Source organism: Tympanuchus pallidicinctus, unplaced genomic scaffold (genome assembly GCF_026119805.1).
Source record: "Tympanuchus pallidicinctus isolate F22 unplaced genomic scaffold, pur_lepc_1.0 scaffold1, whole genome shotgun sequence".
Lineage (NCBI taxonomy): Eukaryota > Metazoa > Chordata > Aves > Galliformes > Phasianidae > Tympanuchus > Tympanuchus pallidicinctus.
The window spans coordinates 33,637,118-33,645,718 of NW_026294618.1; positions in this window are offsets into that span (position 1 = coordinate 33,637,118).

The following is an 8,601-nucleotide window of genomic DNA, read 5'->3' on the forward strand; positions in this document are numbered from 1 at the left end:
ATGACATGTTTTCCCTTTTCATCTTTGGCTTTACCTGTCCTTAATGTAGTCAGCATGCCCATCACTTACCATTTTATCAATCCTGATTTCAACTGGTCTTTCGAAACAGAGGTAGTAGCTAGAAGACAGCCACATACTTGGAGCTTCCTGTGATGACAACCACTGTGTATGCTTACACAAGTCTCTCCCTTCAGTTGAACAAGTAGCAGGACTGGAGTTGAAACCTCTAGTGAGACAAAACCTCCCCAAATCTGCATAAACCACACACCTTGCCTACTATACACTGGAAAAAGAAATGTGAATATGCAATAGCCAAACTCCTGCAAGACTTACAAATTGCATATCAGAGTTCAATTCTAGTCTGACTACCTGAAGACTCCTAAAAATAGCCAGGCGTTACAGAGAGAAATGTGCATAGTAAGTTGTAACTGTAAACACAGATTTTAGAGCAAAATCAATTCCTCAATCTTGCAAAGAAGGATGGCATCAAGAGAGCAGGCAGTTGGGTGCATCTTCCCTGCTTCCTATTACCTCCACTGATGCACACAGGCAGCAGCCATTGTGCTCATAGATCTGCTGAGCTGTTAGCAAAGCTCTGCTCTCTCAGGGCTACTCTATCTTATTTTTTTAATTTAAACCAAATGTCATTTTTAGATTTTCCCTCTGACAATGAAAGCTGAAAATAACAGCTTTGGAAGAAAGATACCAGCAGCAAGCCTTCTCTATGTCAGGTTTTACTCTGCTTTCAGACCTACTGCAGAACCCGAGGCATTTACGAACAGGACAGTGCTTGGGAGTTGCTGTTTATGTGCGCCCTCTTCCACCTGGAATTGCCACCGGCTGAGGCTCAGCTGGGAATACCGGGGCTGAGACGTCAATTACTGCCTAATTTGCCCATTGCCGTAGCGTGAGAACAAATTCTAGAAAGGTAAGATATAATGTAATAATCCTACGCATATTACAACGGTATTCAACAGACGATCTGCGCTCAAGCAGCTCTAAGCCTCTCTGGAGCTGCCTGGGTTGGAGGAGGCAGACGCTGGGCTGCAGGAGGGAAGGCCGAGCCGTGAGAAGAGCCGGAGCTCCCTCTGGTGAAGACCGCGGGAAAGGCGCTCCGGCTGGCGGCTCCCAGCATTTGCCCTGAGTCCATGTGAGTTCGCATCCTACCTTGCTTCTCCACTTTCTTTTCAACACCTGTCTCGTCTCAGTCCTAATCAAGACGTTTGCCCCTCCTGTTGTCTGGGCACTTGCTCATACCCTCGTGAGGTATTTCTTGGCAGCTGTGCAAAGAAACGTTTCTAATGCAAAACAAATCTTGCTCTAAACCCAGTCAAAGAGCCAATTCTGTAAAAATATTTGTGAACCAATGATCCGAATAGAAAGAAAGATAGGTGAGCTGAAAAAATGCAAAAGCACTTTTTTTTTCTTTCACTTTAACTCTTTTCCACCCACTCCAATGTGAATTAATTAAAACTCCAAATAAGCATGCATTTCCAAATTTAATAATAATAATAACAGTTAGTAATAAAAACGTGAAGCAAACTACTCCAGGAACTTAACATGTTCTCAAGAGATTAATGGGAATGGATCTCTTTAAGGTGGCGTTCTGTTCCAAAAATAGCATTGTCTAATGGAATAATTATAATATGTCACCAACACTATTCGACTTCATAAGCACCAGGAGCTCCCAGCTCTCTTTCAAGGTCCCAGTGCCTCTAGTATGTACAGCTTTCAGTTGGTAATACCTATTATTACATACTGTTCTGGCTGTAACAAGCAGAATGAGCACACAGCTGCTTAATAAAAAAATGTTTCCAAAACAGGAGATAGGTAGGAAATGAATGAGCTAAGGGGAAATATTTTTAACTTTCTGTGAGGAGCCTTCTGGCCGTTATGCTAGGTTGTATGGGAGTAGTTCAGACGCAGCAGCTGGTTTATGAGTGTGCAGAATGGCAGAAGAACGCAGGCCTTCTGGGTCCTTCTTATGTGCACAGCCTTTGGGAATCAGTAAGTGCTTGTAGTAAGTGCTTGTACAACATCAGAAAGAAAATACTCGAGCTAGAGCCCAGGGAAGAGAGTTGCAGATTTTTCAAGTTGTGCTACAGCAAAACCTTAATATTTTGAAATTATCCTGGATTTCTATAGAAGAAAATACTTGCTCTTGTCGCTACATAGCATGGGAAGTGCAAAAATTATGCCAGTTAACAGTTTCAAGGTATTTGGGAATTGCCAGCCAGGCAGTAATTACTATGTAGAAGAGAAAAAGAAGTAGAAGAGAAACAACTCCTGTATGAACAAATGGTGTAACTTTTTTAATCCAAAGTTTGACTGGACTTACTATTTATAGGTGAGGCCATGCAGATCCCACAGTCCCCATCTTTGCCATAAATAAAGTCAGAAGTGCAGTATTTTACTTCTGTTCTGCTTTTCATTTCACCAGTGGAATATTTGGCTTTGCTGACAATTCAGGTCAAACAGGAATCAAACACATAAGATATAAAAAATATTGAATTAAACAGCCAACAGCCATGGAGCAAAAGGTGCATTATATCCTTAGCCTGGGGCTCTGGGCTCAATAAGCTTTAATTTGTCAATAGTTCATCAGTGTTATTAAGGACAGTCAGTAATAAAAGAGTACAAAAATAACAGTCTTGTTGCTTTATGGACAAATCAACCTAGCCAATCCAACACCTTGAATGAGAGGAGACTGACATGCAAACCACGGTCTACACATCTTTACCCTTCAGGCACACGGAGGTGATGGCAAGATCAAAGAGGCTTTTGAAATGCCAAGTTCTGAGAAAGGAAATTGGGAAATATAACTCCAGAGTTCGCTGGGGAGGGGGTTGGGATGAGGGTCATGTTAGAAGGTGTTAACCACTGTAGAAAGAGAGATTCTTATCCCAGATGGTGCAGACATTTCACTGTTGAAATATAACTGTGACCAGCCTATCTTATAAGGTAATGAAATCTGTCACAAGTTGAACATCAAAAGTGGTCACAGGCTATAAAAGGAACGGTGTTTGCGGGAGCAGTAGGGACGAGAATTGTCAGACACTCGAGGCTGTGTCTTTGAGATGCTGTAGTCAAGAGGATCAGAAAGGGGAGGAAGGAAGAGATTGTCTTGCTGACAGCTGCCCGAGGATAGGAGCGGAGGACAAGTAAGATATTGCTTCCTTTGTAATGAATCCAAGATGTACCTCCCTGGCCTGACATTTGCTGAGTAAACTGAGTTAGTTATTCAGACAAGTCCTTTTGGTCCACTCCAGCTTTCCTATACATTCTTAGTACATTCTGTTTTAATTAGGCCAGTTGAGTCTTTGATTGTTTGCAAATTTCATGCAGACTTTTCCTTAGCGGTGCTTCTAAGAAAGAGGAGCTACAGGAAGATGCCTGGAGCCTGTCATAGTTGGGATGTTTGGTCAAAGGGGCACGGACTGTGGAGACCTTTCTCACAAGAGATGGCACCTGCAGAACTGAAGTCTGGCAAACACTTAGGAAACATCTGGATGATCAGTCTTTTTTCCACTTCTTCGTCTTCTAGGATTTTTTTTATAATATTTGAGCATAATGGAAGCCAAATCAGAAAAAGGGATGTCTATCAGCTTTCATGAAAGCCAGTACAGCTAAATAGGAATAATTTGTGCCAAGCCCGCATTTATGCTGGAAAGTACTGAACACACACACAGTAGTGGTAGGAAAATACAGGGAGGGAGACTGGAAAATGCAAGTAACAGTACAAAGCCACAGCCAGCAGAGCGCAGCATCACACTGGATGGATGATGTGTGGATGCAACGATGGTGAACCATATTCCCTGATTAAATAGTAGGTATCAGGTGCAAACAAGCAAATATCTCAGGAAAAGAATATTTTCCATGTATGCATTTTGAATAATACTTAGATACTCCTAAGTGATAAACTATTTCTCAACATCAATGTTTTGAGCACTACTTTGAGAAAGTAGGAGAAAGAATATGGGATTTACTGAGCAAGGGAAAGGGAAGTGGAAGTAAGAGACTGGAAGATCCAAGCCAGATGTAGTAGCTGACTGGTAGCCTGGTGATAAGAAATCAAATGGACTATTGATATTGAAATCAAATGAACTCTCAGGACTGCCAGGACAGAAAATGAAATAAGTGGTAGTACAAACAAAGAGAATGGGATCAGTGGGATTAGTACCTGGAGCCAGACAGGGGATAAAAAAAAAGAAACATGTTGGAAGAGATGATACAGGAGGGATCTAACAAGGAAGGATCAAGGAAAAAGTGTGCTTTTAACCAGTAAAGACCATCTCTCTACAGGCAGTAGGATGTGTATGTGATACTGTGCTGCTTCCTGCAAGTCTCTGAACCCCTATGTCTGACCTCATTCTACACTGAACTACAAAGGCAGAAAACATGTTGTTGCTGTCGTTTTAGTAGAAAACAGCAGGAAGAGGTCTATGCTATGGATTTAGTGGTTCCAAACCAACTGTCCTGCCATGGAGATAATAGCATGTTGCCTCAAGATAGAACTTCTGACTTTGTTTTAATTTGTTTTTTAAAAACCCTACAAAATTACAGGCAATTTTTTTTGGGTCTCTTTTTTAAAAAAAAGTCTCTCTTTTTATTTTTTTTAAGGTCTCTGCATTAAATATAGGTAAATCAACAAGATTTAAGATTGTTTTTACCCAGTCCTGTGTATTAACAATGGCCACCTACTATTTCTCCACTTGAATTGTTTCATTCTCTCCATGGAAAAAAAAGTTTTAGGAGTGATCAGCTTTATACAGTGATGGAAAGTGTTTTCTCTTCCCCAGGCCTCATTTGTTTCCTCCTTCAGATCTCTTTTAATGCAGAAGTATACATTATACAGAGGAACGAGGCATGGGTTTATTATCATTAAAGCTAATGGTCAAACTCTGAAGAACAGTGTTTTACTTCAGCACTTTGCACCTCTGTAGGTTCACTATGATGTTTGGAAATTTACATTTGAAACACTTGCTACTCACTGCTCACTTTTGTTTTCTAAGTGGTGATCACATCGTCTTGGTACTTGACTTGAGGAACTACGATCTGCGATCTGCGATGTGTAGCACTACCAAAGGCTGAAATTCAAGTTCCTGTTTGAGAAAAGAACCCAAGCCCACCCAAACACTCAGGATGCTGAGAATGGGGAAGGTGACACTTCTGATCTTAACTTCCATATGTCATAAATCACTGATTTATAAAACAATGATGAGATCATTACTTTTCCTTGAAGGGTTGTTCTAGAAATTAAATAACATTTTGGTAATACTCAAGTACAGTAGAGAAGAATACCATAGTCAATCATGGACAGCACATGGATCAGAAGTCCAAAAGAGAAGGGCATTTTATGATCCTATAATTAAAAATCTATTGTAATACATCAGCATACAAAAAAAAATTAGCATTACATGACCAATGTTGGCTTTGAGTTATTCTTTCTTTTAGGTACACCTTACATCTATCTTCTTCATCTTCATTTTCACTATGTTGTGTGTTACATGCTTATAAGATTGCTTATATATTTATATCCTGTGTACAAATGGGATTTATTTGGCCTAACATTGGTCATTTAGACTTGCTCCAGTCAGTAGATATTTTATTCTACAGTAGGTGCCTGCGAGAGTCAGGATGCCTCTCTCTTCACAGTGACTACTGTGAGGCCCAATCTCGGTAGCTGTTTCATTATGGGGAATATTTTTAAGAACTAGAGATTATGCATCACAGCTTAAAAAATATGGTGATATTTCACATTACTTGTAACAACCAACTTAGTTTATTAATGGTAGGTACAAAATACACAGCAGCCTGGGTTAACAAGTCAGGCAAGGAGAGAACAAACTAATCAGTGGATTGAATTTCCAGACTGTAGTTTCTCTCTAAATAATGATTGCACAAGTAAACTCCAACTTTGATCTCAACACTTCTGTTCTGTCTTAGATTTATACCTTATCTTACAGAGATCCTTGGTTGGATTGCAGTGTAGAAGGTACAAAGTTGCTCATTATGGTCTAACAGGCAATGGAAATTTGTCAAATTGGGAAAAACAGCTAGAGATCAGCCAAAAGTCTCTGTGATGAAGATGATGATAGAATAATGGGGAGAAAGTAAGTGATTGTACGACCACCTTAGATACAACTGCGCATGCATAGAGGGATATTAGCATATATTAATGAGTTCTTGGGAAATAATGAATGTGTATGGCAATGTACTGCATAAGTATGTCTTAACTGTTTAAAGGTGGAACTTGAATTCTGAGAGCACGCACTTAGTCTGTCAAATGGCCCAGTATATATTGTAAGTAATAAAAGAATGTCACTTTCTAACATCACATTGGAGTCAGAAAGTTTTCTTTCTGGATTTTCGATGACAGTTTTCAGGACACCAACAGTTTTCTGAACCCCTCTGAGACAGCTCATTGTTTCCGGGGTCATCCTCTTGGATAAGAAATAGCTGACCTTCATTTAGAGTCCTACAAACATACAGCTGGAAGGATAATAATGAAAGCTCAGTTCCACATGAAGGCCAAGAAGAGAAGTCTGCTTATTGCTTAACAAGTCTCGGTGGAGGAATACCAGGAAACACTGTTCTGAGCAGCTCACTCAGCTGATTGCTCAGCCAAGCCAGCCTTGTAAGCCTAAGAAAGTGCATTGGTGCATACCTAGCCATCTGACAGCATCTCTGATGGCTCTTAGTCACCTCAAAGCCAGTCCCTGAATGCAGGGTTAATGAGTCTCTGTGCACTGAGTCCTTCTAAAGCCAGTAAACCCAAGTGGCTTCTTGGCTCTCCTTATCCTTATTTTGATATTCTGAAACCAAATGTGTTGCAGTGTCTGGTGTGAGCTAATGAGGCCCCGTGACAGAGATGCCATGGAAGAAATAGCATGGCAAGATATGCTTTTTACTGCAAAAGTTCCAGGAGTTACTTCTGGTAACATTACATATTCATCATACTTTGTTCTATGCTAGCTTCCACAGTAAGAATTGCCCATACAGCTCTATTGAGTGACCTCAAAGAATAACACAGAACAGTCCACTTTCTAGAGAGAAACTGACGCCGTGGAAAGAGTATATCCACGCTCTCTCGAGCTGCTGCTCTAGTTCACCCCTGCCCAGCCAAGGTTTGCAGCATTCGTTACCAATATCTATAACCTATGTCAGATCTAGCTCTGTGTGAGAGCTCTGGAAGTGATTAAAGAGCTGTGGAAGAGCTGTCCTAAGACATTTCAATTGCTGAATATGAAGATCAGACTCCAGTATCATAGGCTGCACCACTGACTCACACCAAAGCACGACTTACTCATTTCAGAGAAGCAGAAGTGCAGAAAGAAGGGGTTCGACTAAAGTTTTGCTTGCACATTTTCCCCCCTCTCATAGAATTTTCTCTGCACTCACTTTCCAGTGTCTCCACTGTCTTCTCTAGCTCCAGTTCCAACAGTCTCAGGTGCATTTCTATGTAGTTTCACAATGTTGTGCTTTTCCTTAAATCAGTGGTAGGTCGGAGAGGCTGCGATAGTAGATGGTATCTAGTGGGCATCCTGTTTAGTAACAGGATATTCCTGCTCTGGACATCCAGATATGATTCTGGAGTAGACATTTTCAGCACAAGGTTGATCCCACATCTGCTCCTTCTTGTCTCAGCTAATGCCCAAAGTGTTTTCCAAGGTAAAAGCGTTGTTATCAAAGAGCCCTTCCCAGAGTAAGGGCTATTTATGCTTCCTACTGCTGCCTATTTATGTTTATCATCAACCAAATGAAGGTTACATGAGGTGAGATCCTTGCAGAGTGGGAAAGCTGATACGGTCACATTGTGGATGGCCATGGAAAGCAGGCACAAGAGGCAGTGTGGGCCCCCCACCTCAATACAGAGGGTGCAGAGCCTTGGAACATCCCAGGCTGTTTTCAACACACCCTCCCTGACCAGACTAAAGAATTCCTGTTCCAAAAGTGAAAGAGGTCTATGGAATTTAAGGCTGTGCTGTGCTGTACAAGTCAAAAACAATATTGTGTAAGTACATTCTGCTTCCTTTTGAACTTTTTGCAGTGCCCTCATGTTTGCAGAGCTGTGGCAGGCAGGACCAGGACTTGTTTAGAAATGGTGTGGCTGTGAATTATGATTGGCAAGGAAAGAAGATAAGGTCAGAGAGGTGTCAATAAGCTAAAAGGTGGTAGGTGCATACATGTATGCAAGCCTGGCCATTCAAAAAGGGGCTGGCCAGGTCTGTCTTTGTTGTCAACATGGCTGACTTCCTGGCAGTTTGTGGGTATTTGACAATGCTGGTGTAGCTATTTGGGCTAGCAGTTTCAGAGCAGGGCTTCTGATCAGGATGAAGGGGCATGACTGTCTCCAGAGCAGACGTTTTCTACCTGTGATGAGTGGCTTAAATTCTCACAAAGTCAGTGGAAATCTAGTCACTACAGGGAGTAATGTGCCCTAAAGGGCAGCCCAGCAGAGCAGCCATGGCAGGTGGCACTCAGTTGCCCAGAGACATACAAGCAAGGCTGGCAGGTAGGACAAAAGACTTGCAGGAAATCATCTTTTCTAGAGGGACACCTGGAGACCACCAGCCAGCACCTCAGTTTAAGTAATGAATC